This window comes from Podarcis raffonei, chromosome 1, assembly GCF_027172205.1.
Source record: "Podarcis raffonei isolate rPodRaf1 chromosome 1, rPodRaf1.pri, whole genome shotgun sequence".
Lineage (NCBI taxonomy): Eukaryota > Metazoa > Chordata > Lepidosauria > Squamata > Lacertidae > Podarcis > Podarcis raffonei.
The window spans coordinates 4,855,993-4,870,846 of NC_070602.1; the positions used below are offsets into that span (position 1 = coordinate 4,855,993).

The 14,854-nt window shown below is 51.2% G+C and overlaps 1 protein-coding gene across 1 annotated transcript in view; it reads right to left on the bottom strand.

Annotated features, from left to right (window-relative positions):
• FRMD6 (FERM domain containing 6) overlaps nucleotides 1-14,854 on the bottom strand; it is a 148,866-nt gene that overhangs the window by 85,827 nt on the left and 48,185 nt on the right. Inside the window, exon 2 of the mRNA XM_053365658.1 lies at nucleotides 11,958-12,252. The gene's annotated coding sequence lies outside the window, so the exon portion shown is untranslated. The remainder of the gene's footprint in view (nucleotides 1-11,957; nucleotides 12,253-14,854) is intronic.

Genomic DNA, 14,854 nt, shown 5'->3' on the forward strand with positions numbered 1-14,854 from the left:
CAAATCCCTCGGGGTCCATGTGTGCTGCAACATTATCATCCCTCTCCCTTATCAGCGTGGTCACCAAGTCCCAAAAAACACAAAGGGGAAGGGCTGGTGGTGTAACTCCACCAAGCTGTTGAGAATTAGGGGGGTGGGGGTGAGAATAAAAGGGGGCTCCCTGCTGCAATTTTTCTAACACTGTGCGCACATTCAGGGCCATTTAATTGCCGTCCAGCCTTGCACATTGTCAGCCAACAGGCTTTCCATGCCAAAACTGAGCCCCAAAATGTCATGAGCATTAAACCCAGGATGGGGAACTCCCCGCAACCCCAGCCAGCATGGCCAATAGTCAGGGATGGTGGGAGCAGTGTTCGGAATTTGCCAGGCGCATTTTGCACCTGGCTACTGGACCATCAAGAAGGCTGATCGCCGAAGAATGGATGCTTTTGAATTCTGGTGCTGGAGGAGACTCTGGAGAGTCCCATGGACTGCAAGAAGATCAAACCTCTCTATTCTGAAGGAAATCAGCCCTGAGTGCTCACTGGAAGGACAGATCCTGAAGCTGAGGCTCCAAGACTTTGGCCACCTCAGGAGAAGAGAAGACTCCCTGGAGAAGACCCTGATGCTGGGAAAGATGGAGGGCAGAAGGAGAAGGGGACAACAGAGAATGAGGTGGTTGGACAGTGTTCTCAAAGCTACAAACATGAGTTTGACCAAACTGCAGGAGGCAGTGGAAGACAGGAGGGCCTGGCGTGCTCTGGGCCAGGGGGTCACGAAGAGTCGGACACGACTAAACGACTAAACAACAACAATTGGTCACTTGTGACTAAGTGAAGATGCCCAGAGGCGCATGCCTGGGGAACATGGGATCTAGACTGTTCTCACACGCTAATGCCACATCCTGTAGAACTCGTGATACAGGCACACCTCGGTTCTCGAACCTAATCCATTCCGGAAGTTTGTTTGACTCCTGAAACCATTTGAAAACCAAAGCACATTTTCCGATTGGCTGCAGGAACTTCCTGCACTTGATCTGAAGCCGTGTCGGATGTTTGGCTTCTGAAAAACGTTTGAAAACCAGAGCACACACTTTCAGGTTTTCGGCATTTGGGAGCCGATTTGTTTGTCAACTAAGACAAGGTATGACTGTATTTTATCTGCACAATCAGAATAAATTTCAGGAACCAAAACATTGTATTGAAAAAGATGACTTTCTAGCTGTCTGGCCTCAAAACTGGCAACTAGGCATCCTGTTTCGGTAACTGCAACCCTGGCTTAAGGAGCCAATCGGCGCATGGCTTATATATCTGAGTTTCTGGCATCTGGGGAGCACCCACAAGCCGTTTCCGAGCCCCCAGCCACCCCCCATCCCTTTGGGAGGAAGGATTTTGAGCCAGAAGCATCGAGGCAGAGATGCTCCTCCGCGTGCTCTTATTTCCATGGAACTCCAGGCAGCCAAAGGATGCCACCCAAGTATGCGCCATCACAGCTGATCCAAGCCAGCCGGAGACAGAAGGAAATTCGGCTTATTCCCCTGGCTGCTTGACTGGAGGAGTCCAGCCAAGTGCACAGCCTATGGGGAGGGTGGGGGTTGCACAGATGAACCCCACATATTGCAACTCTGTTTCCAGAGACCCAGTTTCCAGGAACACAAATTGGGGGGGCACAGCCTATTGGAGGGGGGCACAGAGGCACCCCACACATTGCAACTCTGTTTCCAGAGACCCAGTTTCCAGGAACACAAATTGGGGGGGGCACAGCCTATTGGAGGGGGGCACAGAGGCACCCCACATATTGCAACTCTGTTTCCAGAGACCCAGTTTCCAGGAACACAAATTGGGGGGGCACAGCCTATTGGAGGGGGCACAGAGGCACCCCACACATTGCAACTCTGTTTCCAGAGACCCAGTTTCTAGGAACACAAATTGGGGGGGGCACAGATGTACCCCACATATTGCAACTCTGTTTCCAAGCACACAAATGGGATGTGTGTGTGCTGTATCCTGGCTGGATGAGCTGCCAGCCCCCCGCTCTGCCCCACAACTCCCCGTGCAAAAAGGCTCTCCGAAGGCACAAAGTTAGAGCCCCCAAACTTCGAGCCCCCCCCGCGTCCCTTCCAAAGAAAGCCAGCCCCCGATCTTGTGGGGGGGGGAGGTTGCAAAAAGCTTTGCTCCCGCCCCAGAGAAAAGCAGCACCCCTTGATTCAAAACAACCCGGGGTTCCCAAGAGGGAGACCCCCCTCGAGTTGGAAAGCTCGCCTCCAAATCTGAGCGCCCCACAGAAACGCAACCCCCCCCCCCAAAAAAAATAACCCCAGCCCCACAGCTTGGAAAAGTCCTCCAACTTTGAGCGAAGGGACCCCCAACCTGGGAGCCGCGAGAGAAGCAGCAAAAAGGGGGGAGCTCGGGACCCCCTTATTCCGAGAGGGGGAGTTTTGAGGGGCGCCTCCGCTTCTCGGCTCCCCTCCGGCGCCGCCGCCGCCGCTCACCTCGCCTCTTCCCGCGTCTCCCTCGCCGGCTGCCCGTCCGAGCCTCCGCTCCCGCAGCTGCAGCTCCTCGTCCGCTCCTCCCCTGGCGCTGCCCGGCAGCCGACTGGCGCTGCTGCGCTCGCAACACATGGACTGGGGGGGGGGGGAGCCAGACCGTACCAAGCGCCGCCGCGGGGGTGGCCCGGGCAGCCGCGCCCGCGGAGAGCCGGCCTTTCTCTCTCTCTCTCTCGCGCGCGCGCTCAGGTTCTTCCTCTCGCTGAGGAAGAGGAGGAGAGATACAAAGAGCGCAGGGGGGGGGAAAGGGGGGGCATCTTCCCGTCGCTCTTTCCCCTCTCGACTCCCCCCCCTCTACTTGGTACGGCCCCCTCCGCGCGCCCAACTTGCCGCACTCTTTGAAGAGGAGCGTCACTCGCGGCGCTGCGCAGCCGGTGCGGAGTCGGCGGAGCGGGCGGAGGGAGAGGCGCCCGGAGGACGCTGCCGAAGCGCTCGGGACACCCCTCGCCCCATCCTCTCAACCCCAGAGATGTGATGGAGGCGGAGGGGTTTGCTCCGCAGTGGAGTGGGAGGGAGGGCGCTCTGCACGCGCTCAGAGGCACCCGGGCTCCCCCTCCTGTTGCCGGGGGGGGGCGCAGGGGGAAGCAGAGCTGCCGATCGGTGGAAGAAACAGGAGTCGGTTGATCGAGATCTGTTGCTGTTGCTGCTGCTGAGGCTGTTAAATTGCAAGCCCAGGATTCCCTTTTTTAAATACAGTGGTACCTCGGGTTACAGACGCTTCAGGTTACATACGCTTCAGGTTACAGACTCCGCTAACCCAGAAATAGTGCTCCAGGTTAAGAACTTTGCTTCAGGATGAGAACAGAAATCGTGCGGCGGCAGCGGGAGGCCCCATTAGCTAAAGTGGTGCTTCAGGTTAAGAACAGTTTCAGGTTAAGAACGGACCTCCGGAATGAATTAAGTAGTACGTAACCAAAGGTACCACTGTATAACAATTCATTGATTTTCCAAAAATAAAAACAATAAAAATACACAAACGACACATAGCAAAACAAATGGACTTCCCTCTAGTCCCTTCCTTGGTTCTGTTATTTATCAATATACTGCATGTCCATTGTTCAGTTGGAACCTCACTTAAATTACTTATTATCCATTCATAACAAAATTACAAGTGGTTTTAAAAGCCTGCTCATGTGTTAACCAGTGTACAACGCCTGCAAGCCCAGTATTCCAAGGGTTAACTCAGACAAACAAAGCAAGCATGTTTGCCTGCCTGGCTTTTTATTTAGCAACAGTTTTTGAAACCACCAGCCACTTCCAAAGTGATCAGTCTGACCCATTAATTGGGCTGCATTGATTCGTTTGTTTGTTTATTAAAACGTATCTACCACTTTTATGAATCTCACATTGGTCCGCAAGAGACGTTTTTAAAAACCTATTAAAACCAGAAAATCAGAGCAGATTGTGCATAATTTGGACAATGACACCAACCGGATCCGGTAAAGGAAAACTCAGGGATCAAGCGGTCAAGAAATCTTTTAACTAAATTCAAAAGCACCCCATTGCTGGCTCTCTCTAGATCTCCAATGGGAGCTCATTCAAAAGGGCCTCATCCAAGAATCAAAGCAGAAAATCCCATCGCTTTTGCCCATTAGCTGTGCTGGTTTGGGCAGGTGGGAGTTGTAGTCCGAAATATCAAGGGTGCCATGTTGGGGGAAGGCTGCTCTACAATAGGGAGTAACCATTGTAATACCCTTTAGGGCATGGTTAGGCAAACTAAGACCCAGGGGCCGGATCCGGCCCAATCACCTAAATCTGGCCTGCGGACGGTCTGGGAATCAGTGTGTTTTTACATGAGTAGAACGTGTCCTTTTTATTTAAAATGCATCTCTGGGTTATTTGTGGGGCATAGAAATTCGTTCATCCCCCCAAAAAAATATATAGTCCCGTCCCCCACAAGCTCTGAGGGACAGTGGACTGGCCCCCTGCTGAAAAAGTTTGCTGACCCCTGCTTTAGGGGGTTATTTTTATTTATTATTGCATTTATATCCCACCAGTGTCTCCAAGGAGCTCAAGGCAGCTTATTTGGTTCTCTCTTTCCTCATTTAATCCCCGCAACAACCCTGTGAGGTGGGTCAGGCCAAGAGAGAGTGACTCTCCCAAGATCACTCGGTGCGCTTCAGTGGGGATTCGAACCCTGGTCTCCCAGGTCCTAGTCCTGCACTCGCAAGTGCTATACCAGGGGTCAGCAACCTTTTTCAGCAAGGGGGCGGTCCACTGTCCCTCAGACCTTGTGGGGGGCTGGACTATACAGTGGTACCTCAGGTTACATACGCTTCAGGTTACATACGCTTCAGGTTACACACTCCGCTAACCCAGAAATAGTGCTTCAGGTTAAGAACTTTGCTTCAGGATGAGAACAGAAATCGTGCTCCGGCAGCGCAGCAGCTGCGGGAGGCCCCATTAGCTAAAGTGGTGCTTCAGGTTAAGAACAGTTTCAGGTCAAGTATGGACCTCCGGAACGAATTAAGTACTTAACCCGAGGTACCACTGTATTTTGAAAAGAAAAATAATGAACGAATTGCTGTGCCCCACATATAACCCAAGATGTGTTTTGAATAAAAGCATACATTCTACTCCTGTGAAAACACCAGGCAGGTCCCACAAATAACCCAGATATGCATTTTAAATAAGAGGACACATTCTACTCATGTAAAAACACACTGATTCCCAGACCGTCCACAGGCTGGATTTAGAAGGCGATTGGGCCGCATCCGGCCCACGGGCCTTAGGTGGCCTACCCATGTGCTATACAGTGGTACCTTGGGTTACATACACTTCAGGTTACACACTCCGCTAACCCAGAAATAGAACCTCGGGTTAAGAACTTTGCTTCAGGGTGAGAACAGAAATCGTGCAGCGGCAGCGGGAGGCCCCAGTAGCTAAAATGGTGCTTCAGGTTAAGAACAGTTTTAGGTTAAGAACGGACCTCCGGAACGAATAAAGTACATAACCAGAGGTACCGCTGTACCACGCTGGCTCCCAATGGACTACAACTCCCATCAGCCCCCAGCCAGCAACAGGCCATGGATGGGGCTGATGGGAATCATAGTCCTAGAACAGCTGGAAGGGACCAGCTTGGCCAAGACTGGAATATACCAACAGTTCTCAAACACAGGAGGCAGGAGGAAAAGCGAGAGCGAGACAAGAAGTGGTGTGTTTACAGGAAGGAAGGTTTAGTTTAAAATTAGAAAGGGGGGGGGGAGAAAAGAATCCTGGGCTCTAATCCAGGGAGCTGCTCTGTTATATATATGAAAGCTTCAGGCACTCACTGCAGGAGCTTTCTCCTTCTCCGAAGCATCACATCACGAGCGACTTGCAAGAAGGGGTCTCCCTGAATGACTCCAAGGCTGAAAGGTTCAGCATTTCTTTTAACTAAGAAGATATATAAAGGTAAAGGGACCCCTGACCATTAGGTCCAGTCGTGACCAACTCTGGGATTGCGCGCTCATCTCGCTTTATTGGCCGAGGGAGCCAGCGTACAGCTTCCGGGTCATGTGGCCAGCAGGACTAAGCCGCTTCTGGCGAACCAGAGCAGCGCACAGAAACGCTGTTTACCTTCCTGCCGGAGTGGTACCTATTTATCTACTTGCACTTTGAGGTGCTTTCGAACTGCTAGGTTGGCAGGAGCAGGAACCGAGCAACGGGAGCTCACCCCGTGGCAGGGATTTGAACCGGCGACCTTCTGATCAGCAAGTCCTAGGCTCTGTGGTTTAACCCACAGCGCCACCCGCGTCCTTAAGTGTGTGTGTGTGTGTTTGTGTGTGTGTGTGTGTGTGTGTGTGTGTGTGTGTGTATATATATATGGTGGCCATGGGCCCAACTCTGAGGAGGACTGTTCTCTGATTGAAGGGCTGTCTGGTCAAAGTCTAGTTCAAGACAAAGCACTCTGAGTCCTGCAAGAGGCCTTTGGCGTTGCCCATCAACTGAGCAGAAGCTGGAGAAAAGGCCAGCATTACCAGGTCAGGAGCTTCCCAAACCCTGGGATTTCAGGGCCCCAGTGTGCTGGGCCTGGGCGTAACCTGTGCAACGTGATCCAGGTCTGGTCCAGAATCCAAAGGTTCCGCTAGGAGTCAGTCCGACAGGGACAAGGCAGGACACGAGGCAGGAAACCAGGCAAGGACAGGTACAGGATCTCAGGCAGGATCTAGCATACAGCAATGTTGCTGCCACAACCTGGGGCGGGGTCCAACAGCCTGTTATCTTTGTTGGAGTAACGGCCGGTCCTGATCCCCCGGCGACCCACCTCCCTGTTTCGCCTAAAGGCAAGCACTCCTCCTGCGAGTACTCAGGTCTCTCCTTCTCTCAGACCTCAGTCTCTGCAGCTTGGAAGACGTCGGTGGGTTACTAGACCCAGACGCCGCCTCAGCCTCCCCTGACCCAACCGGTAGTGGAGCAGCTGTAAGTGATGGCCCAGCTGAAGGCAACGAGGTCATCCCCGCATCTGGAGCCAGGGCAGGCTCAGGCCCCTGACTCGGCCCAGCTGGTGCTTGTTGCAGGGGAACCTGTGCAGACTGGGACTCTTCAATTTCAGGCCTCAGACTTGGTTCAGGTGATGCCTGAGGCAAAGGATCCAGTGCAGACTGAGTCTCCTCTGGTTCCGAATCTGAGCCCGAGTCCCAGGCCATCACACCCAGCCTGATGCCCAGGGGTGGCCCTTGGGGTCAGTCCCGGGGGACTCATCCTCTGCATTCCCTTCCACTGCCAAACCCTGGAGATGGAGGTTAATTGGGAGACGGGTGGAGGGAGCGAAAGAGGGCAGACGCCCCGCCCTTCCCAAGAGACTGTGCTATAATTTGCTGCTGCCGCCTGCCTGCCTGGAGCTTGCCAGTTACACACATGTCTGTCTGTCTGTCTGTCTGTCTGTCTCTCTTCCTCTTCCACCTGGAGAGAGCTAGGCAAACCCTGGAGGTCTGGCAATCCTATAGCAAGCACGCAGTTCACCTGCTCACCTCCCTGCTACGGCGAGATATTTTGCATTTGTATGTAAATTCTAGCAATTATTTTATAGTTGCATCTTTAACAACAACAACAACATATTATTTATACCCCGCCCATCTGGCTGGGCTTCCCCAGCCACTCTGGGCAACTTCCAACAGAATATTAAAATACAATAATCTATTAAACATTAAAAGCTTCCCTAAACAGGGCTGCCTTCAGATGTCTTCTAAAAGTCTGGTAGTTTTTCTCTTTGACATCTGATCGGAGGGCGTTCCACAGGGCGGGCGCCACCACTGAGAAGGCCCTCTGCCTGGTTCCCTGTAACTTGGCTTCTCGCAGGGAAGGAACCGCCAGAAGGCCCTCGGCGCTGGACCTCAGTGTCTGGTCAGAACGATGGGGGTGGAGACGCTCCTTCAGGTATACTGGCCATTTAGAGCTTTAAAGGTCAGCAGCAACACTTTGAATTGTGCTCGGAAACGTACTGGGAGCCAGTGTAGGTCTTTCAAGACCGGTGTTATGTGGTCTCAGCAGCCACTCCCAGTCACCAGTCTGGCTGCCGCATTCTGGATTAGTTGTAGTTTCTGGGTTACCTTCAAAGGTAGCCCCATGCAGAGCGCATTGCAGTAGTCCAAGCGGGAGATAACCACAGCATGCACCACTCTGGCGAGGCAGTCCGCGGGCAGGGAGGGTCTCAGCCTGTGTACCAGATGGAGCTGGTAGACAGCTGCCCTGGACACAGAATTGACCTGCGCCTCCCTGGACAGCTGTGAGTCCAAAATGACTCCCAGGCTGCACACCTTTAGCCCATAAATGAGCACAGGCAGAATTGTCTGTCAGTCATCTTTCTGGCTGGTGCAGAAATGACCACCCCAGAAAGCTGCATGGAGTTCGGTGGGACTAAAACCACAGAACTGCAGAACCGGCAGGCACCCCTAAGGCTTATCTCGTCCAACCGCTTGCAATGCAGACATCGCAGCTAAATTACTTGCTCCCAAGTAACTGTGCACAACACTGCAACCTGAATACTGCAGCTGAAATGGAGCACAGTGCAGTGCTGAGGCCTCAATCATAGTCTGGATTAATAAGAAGCATCCACCCATGTGCCCATTTATGAGATAGTGGATGAAATTTGTTTCTTTTCCTTCTTTTATACCATCCCCCAAATGCAATGGGAATCCGCAAGGGAAAGTAAGGGCTGCCAGTAGACAGAGTTGGTGTGTCTCACAACTCGAACATAGCTGAAGCTGTCATTCACCTGAAATACAGCCTTTCTCTGCCACTACCAACCCTTTGGGGTTTGTGCTATGCTAAATCTGCAAATGCAGAACAAAAGTTCATCTGCAGGAACTAACAGCTGCTGGCTATAATTCTGGGCTGGGGATGAGGTAGAGATTCATTTCACTTCACAGCCAAAGGTGCATCTACCTCATTTGCACTTTGTGAAACAATATACAAACCAAAACTCTGGAATGCACGCTTCTCTGAATTTTGCAATCTCCTACCACATAACAGCATACAGAAAGGCATATACTGCACTAAAGTGCACATGAAAAATGCATATATTATTGAAAATAACATGCCAAAAATGCACTACACTAGGAAACATTGCTTTGCAAATATGCGTACATGAGGCAAGATTGCGTACAAAAATCTGTTTACTAGGAAAAATTGCCACTGAAATGCTGGTGGATTTCCAGAAGAACTTTTTTTTTAATGCAAACTGATGGAAAAAATGTGGAAGTCCGAACATAAAACTGGAGAAACGAGAAACCCAAACTGACCAATTCGCCCCTTCCTCTCCTGGCTCAAGTCATTCAGATTCCAGACTCAGCTAGACTGGTAAAGAAAAAGCAATTTATATGAGTTGTATATGCAATATAACACTTTGCCACCAGATGGCGATGTGGAGTCCCGGTTTTCCTCTAGCTGTTTTCCCTGTTTAAATTTACAACGCTTTAAACTGAAACGCGTCTTGGATGCATCTAGATCCAGCCTCCTTCTGCATTCCGTGGGTGTGCAAAAGAAAACATGGGGAGATCCCATCTTGGCCAGCTCTACTTCAGCCTTTGCCAGTGGGGTGCCCATTTAAAAATAATCTAGAAACGGTTTAAAAACCATGTGTCGACCAGTGATCGCAGGGTTTCCGGAAACAGTGTATTTCGGCCATCAAAAGCCTGGGTTAAACAGGAATGCTTTAAAATTTCTCCAGGATATCAGTAATGAGGCAGGCAGGTGCACCACACCAGGGAGGGTATTCTGCAACTAGGGAGCCACCACTAAAAAGGCCCTGTCGTGGGTCAGTGCCAACCAGGTAGCCCCCAACCCTTGCCAAGCTGGTTAACGCCTCAGCTCTCGGGGTGAGCATTTCTCGCTTGGCTTTCCGCCGTTTGGCTGCGGCAGGAAGGGGGTAAAAGGCCATGTCGAATAGCAAGCGCGTGCAGTTCACAAAGATGTCAAGACAGGCAGAGAGCAAGAAAAAGTGACGCTGGCAGGAGCAGGGGCGAAGGAAGGGGTGCAGGAGGGGCGGTCCACCCCGGGTGTCACCCTGACGGGGGTGACAAAATGGCGGGTGTGGGGCCTGCAGCTGTAGGGTGGCTGAGGCCCCATGGCGTGCCCCGCCCCATCCCTCCCTGAGGATGCCACATGCCCCGTTCTGCCCCTATGGGCGGATTGTCCCACTCCTTGGCGCACTGCCCCAGGTGCCCAAAATGCTTCTTCCGCCGCTGGGCAGGAGAGGGCTACCGTATTTTTCGCTCCATAAGACGCACTGTTCCCCTCCTAAAAAGTAAGGGGAAATGTGTGTGCGTCTTATGGAGCGAATGAAGGCGGGAGGCTCTGCTCAGCGCTCCCTTTAAAGAGCCGCGCTGAGCTCTTGGGGGCTTTTCCCCGAGGAGGGAGAAGGGGCTGACGGGCTGCCCTCTGTCCCTTCCCACACCTCCCGGAAAAGCCAGCAGGAGCCGCTACCAGGCTCTGCTCAGCGCTCCCTTGTAAGGGCTCCCTTTCGTCCCTCATCCTGCTTTGCTGGGAAGCCAGATGTGCTGGTCGTGAGGGTTAACTGTGCAGCGAGGTCCGAGTCCAGTCAGAGGTCGCGGTCGCGGTATGGAGGCTGTCTGTCAGAGCTGTAGCTGGGTCCAAGGCAGGGAGTCGGGTGAGGTCAGGAGCTCCGGCAGGAGAGCAGGACAGGGTGCAGGCAGGAACAAGCTACCAACAACGTTGCTCCCGCAACTTGGGACTGGGGCTGGCTGGCTTTTATCTGCCCCGAGTCATAGGGCAGCCCCAGTCCACAGGTGACTCGCCTCTCCTGGCCTGGAGGCGAGCACTCCTCCTGCGAGAACTTAGTTCCCTCCGCCTCTCTGCCCTGAGCCTCTGCAGCTCAGGAGAGGCTGGAGGGTTACTGGGCCCAGAGGCAACCTCAGCTTCCTCCAACAGGGCTGAGAGTGGAGCACCTGCAGGCAATGGGTCCTCCATCACCTCAGGAGCCAGAGCAGACTCAGCTGGTATCTGAGGATCCGGCACAGGTGAGGACCCTTCAGGCTCAGGCCCCAGCCCGGCTCAGCTGGTTCTCCTGTGCAGGCTGGGATTCCTCAGGTTCAGCCTCCGAGTCCAAATCCCAGGCCATCACACCAGAAGAGGCGCTGTGCAGCTATTGCTCTTGCTCTGCTGGCTTCTCAGCGAAGCGGGAGGAGGGACGGAAGGGTTTAAAGCAAGAAAAGTGAGAGCTGCTTACATGCTCTGCGCAGAATATTTTTTCCCTTGCTTTCCCCCTCTAAAAACTAGGTGCGTCTTATGGCCAGGTGCGTCTTATGGAGCGAAAAATACGGTATTTCTGATAGACAAGGTATCCTCAGAGTGCCTCTTGTACTGCCCTTCTGTCTCCCAGCCAAGCGAAATCCACTCAACAGTCAAGGGGGACCCCTGAGGCCATCTGGCGGGGAGTCAGAAAGCCCACACTGAGATTTAGGGGAGCACTTATTTCGCTTCCACGTCTTCCATTAGCTAAACCCTTGAGAGTGCTTAACACAGCGTGGGGGGGGGGTTAGAGTGGCCCCTACAACTCGCTGTTAAAAATCCATTCACTTCAAAACACACAGGACTTCATTATGACCCTCTTGGGTGGGGGGTGACCAGGATCAGATCCGGAGGCCTCCTCCTGAACTCTATTTGTCATTTGTGGTCAGCCTGGTTGGGTGTGTGTGTGTGTGTGTGTGGATTTGTGTCCTATTTTACAGAGGCCAGCTCCCTGTTTATGGTCTCGTTCTCTCGTGCTTTCTCGTTTCCCCATTATTAAATTCAGTTCTCCGCTTTCCCCACATCAAGTTTGCAAAATCTGCCTGTGTTGTTTTCTCGCGGTTTCTTGTTTTCCCATTCTTCAGTTCAGCTCTCCACATTTTTTGCATCCGTTTGCAAAACTGTGTCCCCCCCCCAGTGTTTTTTTTGTGGGGGAGGGGGCAGGGATTGGTGGTGGAAATATTTGCAAAAAAAATTGCTTTACCTGTATACGTAGAAATCGGATGAAGTCCATGCAAAGCCTCCTCCATAGACTAGTTCTTCTTTCTTGCCCCAGACTAGCAACGAACCTCCACGCATCAGCAGCCTCTACCTGTTGACTGGCTTTGCAAGGGGTCCCCTTGGCTGGTGTTTTTATTCAGTAGCAGAGGGATGAATCGGAAGGCCGAGATGTACCACGGGGGTCGCAGGCAAGAAGCTTTTGCCACATCTAGACACCCACACGAGAGTCTTCCTCTCCTGCGCTTGTTCTGCCCTCTCCCTCTGAGGCCACCAGGGACCTGTTTTGGGGGGAAACAAAAAGGTTGTTAGCGGGAACAGAAGTGTGGCTATCGATTAAAAGCCTTTTAAGAACCGTCTTGCTTTTAAGCAGTTAATTGATCAGCAACAGACTCTCACACTGCACACCCCAGTAGATGAGTTTTCATATACATTACTTGAGTGGGAAACCGCATTGCAAAATTCGGGAAAGTGCAAATTTCATAGGATGGGAGCGTTCCGGTTCTCATATTGTTTTGAAAAGGCCAAATTAAGAAAGCTCGCCCTTAAATGTGAATGGAATTCCCCACCACGTTTCCCCAAACATCTATGCATAATTTTCTTTTCTTTTGAAATATTTTTTAAATTTATTTTACAAGTGCAACTTTATAACAATACAAAATAGATATCCATATTTAGAGATTTCTCCGGATCTTGAGACCTCCCATCGTCCCCTAAAAGGGTCCTTTTGTCAACATTTTCAACTGCATATTGTTTCATAATCCATATTTAAAATCTCTCATATTATCCATGTTATTTGCTACATTACAAGTGTTATTAAAATCCTGCTAATGTTTTCGTCTGCTTACAGAGGTCTCCTATATAAATGATAACCCCCCCATACTTTATTGAAGTTTTTGTCTTCTTGGTTCCTGAGCCTCCCAGTCAGTTTTGCCATTTCGGCGTATTCCAACAGCTTGTCTTGCCATTCCTCTCTGGTACAGATTTCTATGCATAATTTTCCTACACCTCTGTCGTGTCCTAGTGGGTGGGCCCCTGGCCTGATCCAGCAGGCCCTTCTTATTTTCTTATGGACCGAATTTCCCCCTCCCCACCCCTAATTGTTGCTTAAGATTCTTGTCTGCAGGCTAAGGCAACTAGAAAAAAGAAGCGACCACGTTTAAGGCTCTAGTCCTCAGCCTCTGATCTCAACGCAGTGCTGGATTTACACATAAGCTAAACAACCTATAACTTAGGGCCCCACTCTCTTGGGGGCCCCCAAAAAATTTAAAGGAAAAATGGTTGTACGTATCCAAAATATAAGATAAAAAAATAAAAATAAAACCTACATAAAGCAACCGTGTTTTGTGTTGTGGAGGTTCCTCTGATGTAAGTCATGGGCCCCGACTGCTCACCTGCTCCCTAAAATATCACAGGGTTGCTCCTTTCTATATATAGGGTGCCTACATTCTGCAATGACTAGTTGCATGGCAACATGTGCAAATGGCTTTAGATACATATCAGGTCCATAAATTACCACACAGCATATATTCAACTATTAAAAGATGCCTGCTTCTTGGGAGAAAAGCAATGACAAACCTAGACAGCATCTTAAAAAGCGAGACATCACCTTGCCAACTAAGGTCCGTATAGTTAAAGCTATGATTTTCCCAGTTGTGATGTATGGAAGTGAGAGCTGGACCATAAAGAAGGCTGATCGCCAGAGAATGGATGCTTTTGAATTCTGGGGCTGGAGGAGACTCTGGAGAGTCCCATGGACTGCAAGAAGATCAAACCTCTCCATTCTTAAGGAAATCAGCCCTGAGTGCTCACTGGAAGGACAGATCCTGAAGCTGAGACTCCAATACCTTGGCCACCTCATGAGAAGAGAAGACTCCCTGGAAAAGACCCTGATGTTGGGAAAGATGGAGGGCACAAGGAGAAGGGGACGACAGAGGACGAGATGGTGGGACAGTGTTCTCAAAGCTACCTGCATGAGTTTGACCAAACTGCGGGAGGCAGTGGAAGACAGGAGTGCCTGGCGTGCTCTGGTCCATGGGGACACGACTCAACGACTAAACAACAACAATATATTCAACAGCGATAATTTGTTGTTGACAAAGGACAGCTGGACATATAAAGGGCCCCATTACCTTCAGCAGCTTAGGGCTTCATCAAACCTAAATCCGGCCCTGTCTCAACGGGCACACGAAGCTGTGCAAATAGCCAGCTGGCTCATGTGCCTTTGGGATCGCCACCCCAGCGATTCCCCACATCTCTCACAGTGCCAGGGCTCCTATGCCAGCTGTGCTGGCTTTTGGAAATGCCCCGGGACATTTTCAGATTTTCTGCCACCCGCTGCCAGCAACTCCTTGGAGCCCGGGGCTCAGTCCGCAAAAGCATGACTAATGCGCAAGCGATGGGGGCGTGCTGAAAACATGTGCTGCACAAAAGTGCTGACTGGGTGTGTGGGAACCCAAGGCAGAGCCTGAACCTGGTGTTTTTATAGCTGTTGAGGTTGACGCAGCAGAGCAGGAGTTTGCATTGCACAGGAAAATGTATCTCAAAAGGCCACGTCTTCTTAGGGAAGTGAGTGCAAACAGAAACGGCAAGGCTTGCTCCACTTTTATATAAACCAAGGAGGTAATAATAATAATAATAATAATAATAATAATAATAATAATAATAATAATTTATTATTTATACCCCGTCCATCTGACTCGGTTTCCCCAGCCACTCTGGGCGGCTTCCAACAAAGTACAGTGGTACCTCGAATTAAGTACTTAATTCGTTCCGGAGGTCCGTTCTTAACCTGAAACTGTTCTTAACCTGAAGCACCACTTTAGCTAAAGGGGCCTCCTGCGGCTGCCACTGCGCCGCCGGAGCCCAATTTCTGTTCTTATC